At 36.0% G+C, this 13,466-nt stretch overlaps 1 long non-coding RNA gene across 1 annotated transcript; it reads right to left on the bottom strand.

Annotated features, from left to right (window-relative positions):
• Positions 1-328: 328 nt before the first annotated feature.
• On the bottom strand, positions 329-2,213 carry LOC110921747. Its single transcript, XR_002582595.2, has 2 exons — positions 1,986-2,213; positions 329-606 (listed from the first exon to the last, which is right to left on the bottom strand). It is a non-coding gene; the product is annotated as an uncharacterized LOC110921747 (long non-coding RNA).
• Between the last annotated feature and the right edge of the window lie 11,253 nt (positions 2,214-13,466).

A 13,466-nucleotide genomic window follows, 5' to 3' on the forward strand; every position in this document is an offset into this window, starting at 1 on the left:
TTTTGTATTTTACACTTTCTATATATATATATATATGTATTCAGGATCTTTTTTCATCTATTATGGGTATGTTTGGCAAAACTAGCTAGAAGCTGGTGGCTGGAAGCTGGTAGCTGTTAGCTGAAAGCTGGAAGCTGGTAGCTGTAGCTAGTAGCTGGAAGCTGTAAGCTGGTTAGATATTTAGGTGTTTGGCAGAGTAGTTGTAGCTTTTAATAAAAGGTATAAAATGACCAAAATGGGCATAACTAAAAAAACATAATACTAAACGTAATCTCTCTCTCTCTCTCTCACACACACACACACATATATATAATAGTTATTTCTCAAATGAATAAAACATGGTCATTTTCAATTAAATAAAACATAGTTTTTTTGACAGGTAAATAAAACATAGTTATTAACAAAAAGTCATAACATAATATAATACTATTAAATCATTAATGTCGTCCATTCCATATCAAAGTAACAATTTCGTTGCGAACATGTTTCATCTCATTCGACGTTCCTTCAAATACACCGCTAGTGCTTGTGTCATGGTTACGAACATCATGCAGTTTCGTTGCGAACATGTTTCATCTCTTCTCCCTTTCTCTTTTTAGAATCCATCTAGCAACCATGCATACATACACATGTACACAATTGCAAAATTAGAATTATGTCACAAAAAACTGCATTTTTTAACAGCATAATAAAATCCAGGCAATTCTGGGTTAACGGAGGTGGACTGTAATTGTTACAAAAGTGAAAGTACAGATACTGTTTTGGCAATTTTTAAACTAATGGACTATAATGGTTGTTTTCAACCAACCACGGGGACGGAAAACGTAATTAACTCTCATATTATATCTTAACATACAATTGACTATGTTTTCCTTACAGGTTGCAATGTGCAATTTTCCTACTATCAAAGATGTAGCTGATGTGGCAATAGCAGCAATGTTGTCTGGCATTCAGGTATGCATTTTTTAAATTATAACTTTGATGTTTTCTTTTGTTCTAGATTATGTTCAACTGACACTATAAAAAATGTGAATTTGTGACACAAAGTGGATAATGTTTTTGGTAGGTGTCAAGAGTTGAGCTGTTAGATGAGGTTCAAGTGAAAGCTATCAACCTTGCCAATGAAAAAGAATTGCCTGAATTTCTAACTTTAATGTTTGAATTAATTGGCACCAGTAATTTATTCTTGTTTGCATTACGGGTGTAAATGAGCTGTGCCGAGCCCGAGCTTGACCAGGCTCAGGCTCGAGCTCGATTAACTTATTCGAGCTCGGGCTCGATTAACTTGTGAGAGCTCGGGCTCGAGCTCGGCTCGATTCAAGCTTTGTTTTCTCAAGCTCGACCACATTTTCTAACAAAAATAAAATTATTACTACCGTAATCATATAAATCTTAGAATTAAGTGGTTGTATGACTCAACAATAGGGGTGCAAACGAGTCGTGCCGAGCCCGAGCTCGATTAACTTATGAGAGCTCAGCTCGATTCGAGCTTTGTTTTCTCAAGCTCGACCACATTTTCTAAGAAAAATCAAATTATTACTACGGTAATCATATAAATTAGTCATTAGCGCATCAGATAAGTCATCCTAAACATGTTTGCACCCCTGTATACACCTAATGATTCTATCCAGTTTCAGAACACAAGTCATTGAATGTTTAAAACAAGATCATGCCTTTTAGATTTTAATTTTTAAAAGTTAATTTAATTTTTTTTATATTGGAATATCCCCTCCTGTAACTATCAGTTAAAGCCCCCTAACTTTGCAAATATGATAATCGATAAAACCCCACCGATTAAACAAATACTCAAAGAGGGTGAATTGTGATATACCCTAATCATACCATTTGTTCTTCGATCACATGAAGAAAAACTAAAATCCAGAATCTGACGATTACACAACATGCTTTTGTTGACTCATTCACGTTCCAGTTTGAAATTGTAACAAAAGATGATAATCAATTCAATTAAATAAGAACATGCATACCTGGCTTTTGCTTGCGATCGATCCTTTCTTCAATTTGGGATGATGAGGGTTGTAGGTTATTTAAGTAATTTAAACCTTAAAAGCTTGTAGGTTTTTTAAACGCTACTTTAATCAGCGTTTCAAAAAAGAGCTTTTCAAGTAATCTAAAAGCCTGAAGCTTGTTTCAACCAAACAAGGCTTTTATTGGGCCTGAAGCTTTTTCTTTAAAGCCTGAAGCTTGAAGCTCCTAAAAGCTCCTAAAAGCTTGTTGCCAAACATACCCTATATGTATTTCTATGATTACATATATGTTAATAGTAGTTTACATATGTGTAATAGCCTAATTATACATATGTGTCATAACTAATTACATATATGTAAAAAACCTAGTTTACATATGTGTAATTATTAAATTACGTATAAAAATCATAAAATTACTCTTTACATTTATCTAATCATAAAAACACACATAATAGATGATAAAATTATCCTCAACATAAAAATATATAAATAAAAAGATTGTTTATTAGAGTTCTGCGAGTTTTGTAAATATTTATGGTTCTGAAATGATCCTTACCATATATATAGGATTAGGTTCAAGAGTGAACACTAGTGTATTTTGCGAACTGAGTGAACTAATCCTGGCCGTACACGCGTGTAAATCAATGGTCAGGATTTGATGATGAAATACAGTAGTGTATTTTATGATTTCATGATCAAATCCTAGCCATACAAGTGTGTAAATCAATGAACAGGATTTGTTCACTCAGTTCGCAAATACACTAGTGTTCACTCAAGAACCCCACCCTATATATATATATATATATATATATATATATATATATATATATATATATATATATATATATATATATATATATATATAGTGTGAGGTTCATTGGGGAAGACTAAAAAAGTGGGGAACCGGGAAACACTCTTAAAAATTTAACTTAACATATTAAAAATTAATTTTTTAAACATCTTTTTCGGCACTTCTCCTTATATATACTTGTTAGGGCATGAATTTTATGCTAAGGATCATCTATCCTGAGACTGGCATGGATCACGGATCCTTAACGGATGATGCAGGGAGTCTGAGGATCCAAGATCCTTACTATTGTTTATGTTTTTAACATTTGTCATGTTTTTAATGTTTATACACAAGTAATGGACGACATGGACTTAGTATTTGCTGGAATCTCGTCGAATATGCTTTATATAGGCACGTGCTTGATGAAAAATAACAGTTTTGGAGAACATGGGTGACTTCCACCTTTTTCGGAAAGTTTGTTACTTGATATTTTTCTATCTTTAACGGGAAAACAATGCATTTTTATGCATAAGTCGAATACAACACAAAAAACACATAACTCTTTGATATTCCTTGGCGAAATACACACACTCACACTAGCAATCCATTATATTGAGCTTGTTTTCTTCCGAAGTTGTACAAGGATCATTATTATTTTTGCAATATATTTGGTGATCAGTAGTTTCCATCACCCGAGGTTTTTTATGCCGGAGATCTTATAAAGATCAAGGGCTTTTCCTCGTATAAATCTCGGTGTTCATCGTTGATTTCATTTTCTATTCGTTCATACGTTTGTTCATTTAACCAAGCATCTAACCTCACAAAAATCAGATTTGGTTACATTATCCTTGTGTGATTTTTGACCAAAACTGTTTGGTGCCCACCGTGGGGCAATCGGTGCTTCAATTCTGAAAATTTTGTTCATTTCATTATTTTCTGTGCATTACCTTCAACCACATGGCTTCTCAGGGAAAAACTACTTCAAGTTCCATGTCGGCGGTACCTCATCACAAGGCATTCCACCGTTGAATCCTCTTCCCTCTGCATTCCAGAGGAATGCTCCTAAGAAGACAACCCCTGTTTTCACAAAACCAACTGTAGTTTCTTCCTCTACACCTACTAACAGTGATCTTTATACTTTGATTTTGCAGATGGCAGGATACATGCAACAGCAGGACGAAACTAATGGCAGGATCCTTCGCGAAATTGATGAAATCAAGAAATTGAAAAATCAGCAGAGGATCACTCCCCATTGATGCCCAGGTCGTTGGATTTTACTACTCCATCATAAACAATCAAGTTTTCCAAAGGATCCAGTGTCCAGATTCAAGGAACCTCTATCCTTTGGCAAGGATCACTGGAGTTAGCGCAGCCTCAAGGATCCTACTTCCAACCTCCAGAATCCTCTTTTCAGCCTCAAGGATCCTCCTTCCAGCATCAAGGATCCTTATTCAGTTTAGGAGGATACATGGGAACGCTATCAGCTCAAGGATCCTACCTTCAGCATCATGGATCCTCATCGCAGGTTCAAGGATCCATGGAATATCCTCCAAGGCCTTCTATACCCATGTATCCTGGATTCAACATCTTTCAGGATCAAGGATCCTCGAGGAGTCAGCCATCCAGAAGTTTTGAAAAACATGAAGGGGATTTCATCCCTATGCAGACCATTATTTCATCTGGTCCCACTATTGCACCAGACATCTCTTACCCTAGATACACTTCCGAGATACCGATTCCAAATCAATTAGGAGGTAACACTTTAAATACATCTTATAACACTAACCATGGCTTTGTGCAGGAACCAGGGATCAACCAAGCTATGGCAAGAGAGTTACAAAAAATCAAGGATATGATATCCAGTGTCCCAGGAGTGGTTAAACCCATCCCTGAGATCCCGGATGGGAGTCACAGAGTGTCACGCTTTGCATCACCTATATGTGATGCAGAGATACCAAAGAGGTTTCAAACACCAAACATGAAGCTCTATGATGGCACAACTAATCTGGAAGAGCGTGTAGCTCAATACAGGGAGAGAATGGAGATCAACCCCATTCCAGAAAGATTAAAGGAATCATGTCTTTGCAAGGGTTTCGGGTCCACATTGACAGGATCAACTCTTAAATGGCTGCTAAGTCTTCCTCCTTACTCTATTACCTCATTTTCTAATCTAGTTAACTTGTTCAATAGTCAATTTTCATGTAGTAGAACTTTTGAAAGGTGACTAATGACTTATATAGGATCATTCAATGTCATAATGAATCATTAAGGGATTTTATAACTAAATTCAGTAGAGAATCCTTAGAAATCCCTAACTTAGATATTCATACAGTTGTTGAAGCTTTTAAAATGGGTTTACTAAGGATTCTCAGTATGATGATCTTGTTATGACATCATGCAGGAACCTAGATGAGGTAAGGACCAGGACCCTTAGGTTCATCCATTTAGAGGATGAAAAAAGGATCCAACAGAGGTTGTCAGGATCCTCAAAGCAAGTCAAACAAGGATCCTATTTCAAGAATAACTTATCCAAGCGATACTCCAAGCATGACAACCAGAATGTGCATGCTGTGGAACAAGAGGAAAATGATGAGGATTATCCTCTTATTTCTAAATATTGTTTTTCTGCTAATCATAGTGAACTAATCCTTGCTATGCAGAATTTAGGTGACAAGGCTAGGTGGCCAAGGAAGAATGACAAACCGCCTGCTTCCAAAGACAAATTGAAATGGTGTACTTACCATGAGGATTTTGGTCATCTCACAGATGAGTGCATAGAATTAAGGAAGGAGATAGGTTATCTTTTGAGCAAAGGATACTTCAAGGAATTGCTTGGAAGGAAAAAGTCAAGGATCCAGGATTCTGAGAAAGTTCCTGAAAAAGCTCATCCTCCACCTCCTGTGTCACACCCTGACTTTTGCGGAAGCGTGATTATGGTGTGACTTGCTTAATACCATTGCATTCAATCATAACAATAACTATATGATAAAATTGAAGATGTTCATCTATTGAATAAGTTTTAAAAACATAATAACAACATTGTTCTAAACCATAGAACTCAAATTCGAGAACAAACCATGCAACTTGTTTAAGAGTTCACAAAGACTCGACAAAAGACATTAAACAAAACTAGGATTTGGAAGACGTGTCTCGTCCAGGAATAAGACACACTTGCCAATACCTAAGATCATGGATGACATGTTTTACTCTTAAACCAACTTGGAACATCCAAACGCCCGCCAGATCCACTTTTAATTTCCTGAAATACAAGTAGTTTGAAAATATCAACAAAAGTTGAGCGAGTTCATGTGTGTGTTTGTGTGCATGAATAAACCTTTGTAATCATTGAAAGTATGAATGTATGTTTGTAAATTCCTGGTATAAAAGCAACAAGGAAAACAGATCACCAATGGTTTGCAAGGCCATTAAGATGTGTGAACTGATGCAGGAAAGCTCAAACCTAGCAAATTTGTCTCCGGGAATAAGACATAGTCACCATATGGGCCACCCTGGTCCGCATGGGTGTGGGCTCGCTACACCCAAATAGATCTATCACTCATGTCCCTCGGTCCTACAAAGAGGATTGATGGCCTTAAGCGTCATACCCACCACTCACATGATCAAGCAGTACCCTTCCTTAGCTAACCATACCGCATAAAATGTTTGTAAACAGTTTGTAACATGTCTTTCACCCCCGAAGTTATAAAACCAAAAACAGTTAGAGAAAAGGGGGTTATGAACTCACAGTTTTGCGTCTTCAGTCACCGTAACTCAAGCTCTTTCGGGTAAACACGACTACCTACAACGTACTATGATCTATTAGACGAGCGGGTCGTGCCTTGACTTAGTATTATTGTCTTTGAGTTACGATTCTTTGTGTATTCGATATTATTCCAAGTTATATAATTATTTGTTAAAATAATTAATATTTTAACTTAAATTATATTTATTAAATTTTAGAATAATTTTGAAGGCAATATAAATCAGCCTAATACTTCCTAAGTATTTTTATTTGTATTTTCGTTCTCAAGGATGGGGGTATTTGTATTCTTGTAATTGTATATTTTTGCCATGTATTGGGGTCGTATTCCGGTGTGTATTTACAAGTACGAGAATACGTATTTTTATTGTGTTCATTAAGTATTCTTTATTCTTAATTTCATATTAATTATTTCCAGAATATTATCTTTTATGAAGATTCAATATATATTTCCAAAATATATATTTTAAGGAATATTACTTAGAAAAATTATTTATAATTTTTCTTTGCCAAAAATATCTGTAATTTTCATAAGTTCAAAATAATATATCTTCATGCCTATCTTTGAAAATATGTTTATAAACTCATTTTTCTCCAAAAATGATATATCTCATATTTACTTGAGAAAATATATTTTTCACCTCAACATATTGTATTTCATGTTTGTATGAGAAAATATATATTTCATAAAAATAATATATCTTCTAAAGATTTCAAGAAACATATACATTTCATACTTGTCAAAAATAATATTTTTCCTTCTCAAAAATATGATATATTCTTGTAGTAATTGTAAAAATTGTATTTTTACTTCTTTGGTGTCCAAAATATTATTTACCAAAATATACTTTGTGAATAAATTTTCCGGAATATTTTGTAAGCCTAATTCCATAGTTCGGTTTTCATCAATATTTTTGTGTAAATGCGTATATTTATTCCTTGGAATTTTGGTAATATTCTGGATTGTGATTCTTGGTATTTTAATGGCTTATATTATTTCGAGTCCTAAAATAATATAACTAATACACAAAGTATACAAATAATCACACACATGTGACTTCTAAATATATATTTTCCTAAATACATATTTAGTCACTTTTATTTATGAAAACCAACCTCCAATATTTATATTTTTGTGATAAAATTTATGGAAAAGTTTATGTAGGAAACTCATGGTTTAAAATACACTTGTAAACATTTGTTTAAAAATATTTTTCTAAGTGTTTATATTTTTAGAAAATTTTGCCATAGTTTCCCCTAAAAATGGAGGTTTCCATGCTTTCAAGCATATCAGATTCTTTTGTAAAAATCAATACAATCAATCCACAATCAATAATTAACAACCTTTACTTGCCAATTTTGCCAAAAACAAGTAATAACTACTACTTCATGAACTTTAATGTTTGTAAAATTTTGTAGTATCTTACTAGTGTTCTTAGTAGGTCTTGTTACCCTTTAAAATTGGATTAGTTCTTTAAAGACTTTATTTTTATAGATGTTAGATGTTTACAACTTCTTGTCACATTTTCTAAAAATGTTTCTTTATGAAATTTTCTTGCTACACAAGTGTTTCTACACTTGTTTATTCACCAAAAATAGAGTTTGTTTATGTAAGAACCAAGTTTTAACAAAACTTATATTTTTAACTTGGTTTCTTTAGAACTCATCCATAAATCTTTAGGTCTACAAGTGTTACTACTCACTTTGATTATTATTTTTCAAGAAACAACTTTGTTATTTCAAGTTCATGCTTCATGTGGGGATGATCTATCATCCTACAACATTTCTATTTTCTCATCTTGCTAGATTATGTTTTTAATCATGATCTAGCAAGATCTTATGATGATCTACATCATTTCTACAAACAATCAATGATCAACAAGCATAACAACTCATATTCATCAAGATTACTTCATTAAACATGCTTATGTTCAAGCTTTCTTCTCATGATTCTTAAAGTTCTTCATGTTTAACATTATGATTCTTCTTTTAACCACTTAAAATAGAAGTAAACTAGCAAGATCAAGACTCTTACCACTAGCACAAGGCTAGGGATGATCAAGTGTAGAAAACAAGTGGATAAAAGCAAACAAGGGAGGTTCTTGCACTTCCGAAAGCTCCAAGCTTCTTTATACGGCTTCTAACACCTTTGAGTAGTAATGAAATGGATGGAAGAAAGTTGGATGATGGTGGTGATGGGGTGTGTGGGTTTGGCCGAGATCAAGGGAAGAAGAGGAGAAGAAGGTGTGTGGGTGAAATGTGTATGAAATGAGGGTAATGAACTTATGGTTTAATTTATAAACTTCCACCATCCTATAAACCAATGTATTTTAAGTTTCTAAAAGTTGAAACACAATCTAACTAATTAATCAAATAAAATCAAGTGGGACCCACATGTTGGGTAGATTACTAGTAGGGGGGGGGGGTCTAGGTATAGGTTTAAACTAGATTGGTTAGTGATTAGTTGAAATCCAAGTATTAGTTACGTGTTTTAGTTATTAGATATTTTTAGGGGGAGTTATGATGTTCGGGTACCAAAACTAGCTTGAAAATGTTAAAACAGTGCTTCTAGTGTAAATTTGGTGTTTCGGGTAGTGTACGGTTGTTCGGTTGGTTACTGGTTTGTTAAGGTGCTAAACTACGCATTTTAGGGTGCTTTATGTTACTTTTTGTGACATTTTTGATTCCCGACACTTAGGAAAGCATTCAGGACCATTTAACCATATTTCTGCATAAGATTAGATTGTTAAATTGCTGAATTTTGCTGAATTCAGCACTTTGGGTGAGTTTTAGGCACTTTCCGGCACTTAAACTATCACTAGTAACGCAGTTTTGTGATCCTTACTTTCCTACACACTACACTAGTGCAATACTTGGTTTCTGGCCCATTCTGTGTCTCTATGCGCTATCTATCTATGTGCTGAGTTTTGTGAGCATTTTCCTGATTTATCAGCAACTGTGCTAACTGTACTTAATGCATCATTTGAGGCAATAAAGCTTTCATGAAATATTAGTATGACATTAAACAATGTATGATGCACATGTATGTGTATGGCGGTAATCAGAAGGCAGTTAATTGCAAATTCAGCACAGTCATTAAGCATTAATCATGGTTAATTAATTGTATGGGTACCTGAATTTTTGACAGTTGTCACATTCTCCCCCTGTTAAGAAAATTTCGTCCTTAAATTTTATAATACCTTAACTCCCTAGGGTTACGTCATGTATGTATAGATATGAATAACACTATAGTAACTAACCACAATACCGAATCAAGACCTATTGAATCAGGTGAATCCAAGGACATCTTTCTATATTAAGAATCCAATGGTTAAAAGGTATGTCTCTTAGAATTTGACATCAAGGGATACGAGTTGTATAAATGTAATATCTGGTGTCACTTACATCACATGGGTCCAATAAAAGATGAGTTCTGACCAATAGAATTTCAACTGATTGTTTACAATATGAAAATGAATTTTAGAAACAATAGCACCCGCTAGACGAACTCAAAATCTGCAAGCTCAAATGTAACAGTAACATGAAAATGATCCGTCAACTTTCGAACAAATGAATGAATAGAGTTGGTGTGTTGACAATATTGAATCGCAAGAATACACCGAAATGAAATATAATCGAAGCTGGTGAACCATTGTCTTAACTAAGAGTCGCACTAAGAATGTTTAAAAGACAAGTTGAGTAAAAATATGGGTAGTTGCGTGTGAAACGGTTGACCATGACTAGCACAAGCTACAAGTTTGTAACGATACCACAAGGTGTCGTAATTAACATAATTCAATAATAGCGGTAACCGAACAAGTTCACCATGTTTGAAATCAAATGAAAGTGTAATGAAGCGAATCTGAAAATGTGATTTAAACGGCATTGCAGAATTTTTCAATTGAATATGGAACACCAAAGAACTACTGTTTTCAATCGAAGATGAAAAAGCGATAAATACTGCAAGGCATTCGATTGATAATGAAAGAACCGTTAGGAGGTACACGGGAATATAAAATGAATCTTATGTACCATTGTCTTGACACACCACTGTGTTAAGACTACTTTAATCATGATGAAACATAACGGATTTAGAGCAAATCAATAAATAAACAATTAAATCCATGTATGAGATGTGTAAACGAGATTAGCGCAAGCTTCAATCTAGTGAAAACATCACCATAAGGTGTCGAAATCAACAAACAACTTAATGGAGCCGTAGACCAAACAAGTCTACTGCGACTTGGAACAAATGAAACTTTCACAAAAATGAATTTGAATATGATGCTCTCAATACATCATATGGTGTCTTGAATTGAAGATGTGAAATGGACAAGTTCAAGCAATTGAACTTGGTTTTAGCAAAATTTGACATTAAATACATGTATTGACAAGGCAATTTCGGCATGGTCGCAAGGATAAGCCATGTATGTAACTGAAAAGAAACGAAATTTCAAGAAGGTTTTATTGTCTCGATATGAAGGAGTTGATACTCACATTAATGCAGAATATCCGAGTCACAAGGCAATAATTGGATATAACGAAATAATCCTTGTAACTTTGATGAAACGACCACTAGATGGGAGCTACATGCGTAACAAACAATTGCATGTGCATCATAGGAAACGATCTAGTACTGAAGCAAATAAGTGTTCACTCTAGTGAAGAAAATTGACGCGATGCAACTACCATTAAGAGGAGTAGAGACGCAAGAATCTACTCGCTAGAAGCAAAAGTGGGAATTTCAATAAAGGAGATTCGAGTACTTCACCTGGTCGGTTAAAATAGCATGCTTGACAGAATAATGGTGTTTGCCCGAGTTAATAGACTTAGTTCCCCGAGTTAATAGACGTAGTTCCTTAGTGATATCTTTTAATAAGTTTCGACCTATCCCCCTGGTAGTTGATGCACATACGGAAGCTATCGTCCTTCTTCTTTGATGAACAACACTGTAGCTCCCCAAGGCGAGAAGCTTGGTCTGTTAACTTTCTTCTCTAGCAACTCCTGAAGCTACGCTGACAATCCTTACATCTCCGAAGGTATAAGTCGATAAGGTGTCTTAGCTATAGGCGCGACGCCTGGAACCAAGGCAATGTGAAATTCGACTTGTTATTGAGGGGATATTTCTGGCAAGTCTTTGGGGAAGACTTCAGGATATTCCCGTCCACAAGGATATTCTTCGAGCGTCGGTTCTTCGGCTTCCTTGTCCACGACATGAGCCAAGAAGTCAATACACCTTTTACTCAAAACTTCCGTGCCTTCAAACAATTGACAATCTGTAGGGGCGCATCCTGCTTACCTTCACGAATCACGATCGTCTCTTCATTTGCCATCGGGGTGCGGGTAGTCTTCTCCTGGCACGCAATCTCTGCACGAGCACTTCGCAATCAATCCCTCCCAACTACGACGTCGAAGCTTCCCAACTTACTTGCAGAAGATCTATCGGAACTTACATTCCCCAAGCTCCACAACGCAGTCCCTAATCACCCCTTAGGCTTCTACTAGCCTCCCATTAGTTAGTTTTATCAAGTATAGGATATCTATCTTATTTGCTACTAACCCAAGTATATTCTTAAGCCCTAGATGTGCAAAGTTATAGTTGGTACTAGCATCGGATAGCACAGATGCCGGCTGTTGGTTAGTAGGGAACGTACCAGTGACTTCGCTCGGACCCTTGCACGCTTCACGAGCTCCAATGTTGAATGCTCCTTCACGGTCTTGGTTAATCTCCCTTGGGCAATCTTTCCTAAAGTGCCCCACGTCACCGTAGTTAAAACACCCTTGACCACGTTCTTGATTGTCGCCATTTCCGCCTTGATGGTTGTTGTTGTTTCCTTTGCGATTTCCGCTACCATCTTGGCCTTCTTTTCCATATCCAGCACCATACAAACACGTTTCCTTAAGATGACCAATTCTCCCACAAGTTTCACATTTCCTATACCTACATCGCCCGATATGATGTCGTAGACAGTTGTTGCACTTTGGGAGAGTACCCAAGTATCATTTTCCCTTTTTGTCTTTGTTATTGTTGTTCACCCGATCACCTTCTTGGAAATCAATGAGCTTCCTTTTGTTCTTTCCAGATAACTCCACCTGAGTTTCCTTTTCCTTGTCAGGGGTTGAAAACTTTTCTAGTCCAGCCGCTTCTTTAGTGGGCGCCACACTTAAGTCAACCACATCCCGGTAGTTGTTGGAGGTTTTGATGCTGTTATCAAGCTTAGAACCTGAGGCGCCATCCCCCGGATGAGTTGTTCGATTCTCTCAATCTATGGTTTCACCAAGTATGGGACCACACGCACCAAATCATGAAGTCTCTACACGTACTCCACCACCTTTGGACCTTCCATATTTAGTCTCCAGAATTCAAAGTCTAGCTTCTGGATCTCCATCTGAGAACAATACTCTCTACGCATCATTTCTTTCAACTCATCCCATGTTAAAGCATTCGTAGCAGCCTCGCCCATTATCTAAACCCAAAGGTTCCACCGTAACAGAGCCTCGTCTTGAAACAATCCAAAAATGTATGGGACTTGTTGCTCTGGGGTACAACCACTCATTCGCAAAACAGAATCCACATTCTCAACCCATTTCACAAAAGCTACGGCACCTCCAGTGCCGTTAAAGTTCTGAGGCTTGCAGTCCAAAAACTGTTTATAGGTACAACTTGTACCCAAGCACTTGGAATTGTCCAAACGTATTGTAATGTGTCTTAGGTGACATAAACATTACCGTTAGGCGGGTTATTCCCTGAGGTACTTTCGCTGTGTTGGTAGCGAAGAACGTTGTGCCGAGCTATAGCCTGTGAGACGTGAGCTTTCCATTCTGCCTTGGTCAGCTGAATGATTTCTTATTAAGACATCTTCTAAGAAGAATTCGGATTGGTCAGGTCTCATTTGTCCAGGGAGTGTATATAGTTGTTTAGAGGTCATAT

This window comes from Helianthus annuus, chromosome 17 (genome assembly GCF_002127325.2).
Source record: "Helianthus annuus cultivar XRQ/B chromosome 17, HanXRQr2.0-SUNRISE, whole genome shotgun sequence".
Taxonomy (NCBI): domain Eukaryota; kingdom Viridiplantae; phylum Streptophyta; class Magnoliopsida; order Asterales; family Asteraceae; genus Helianthus; species Helianthus annuus.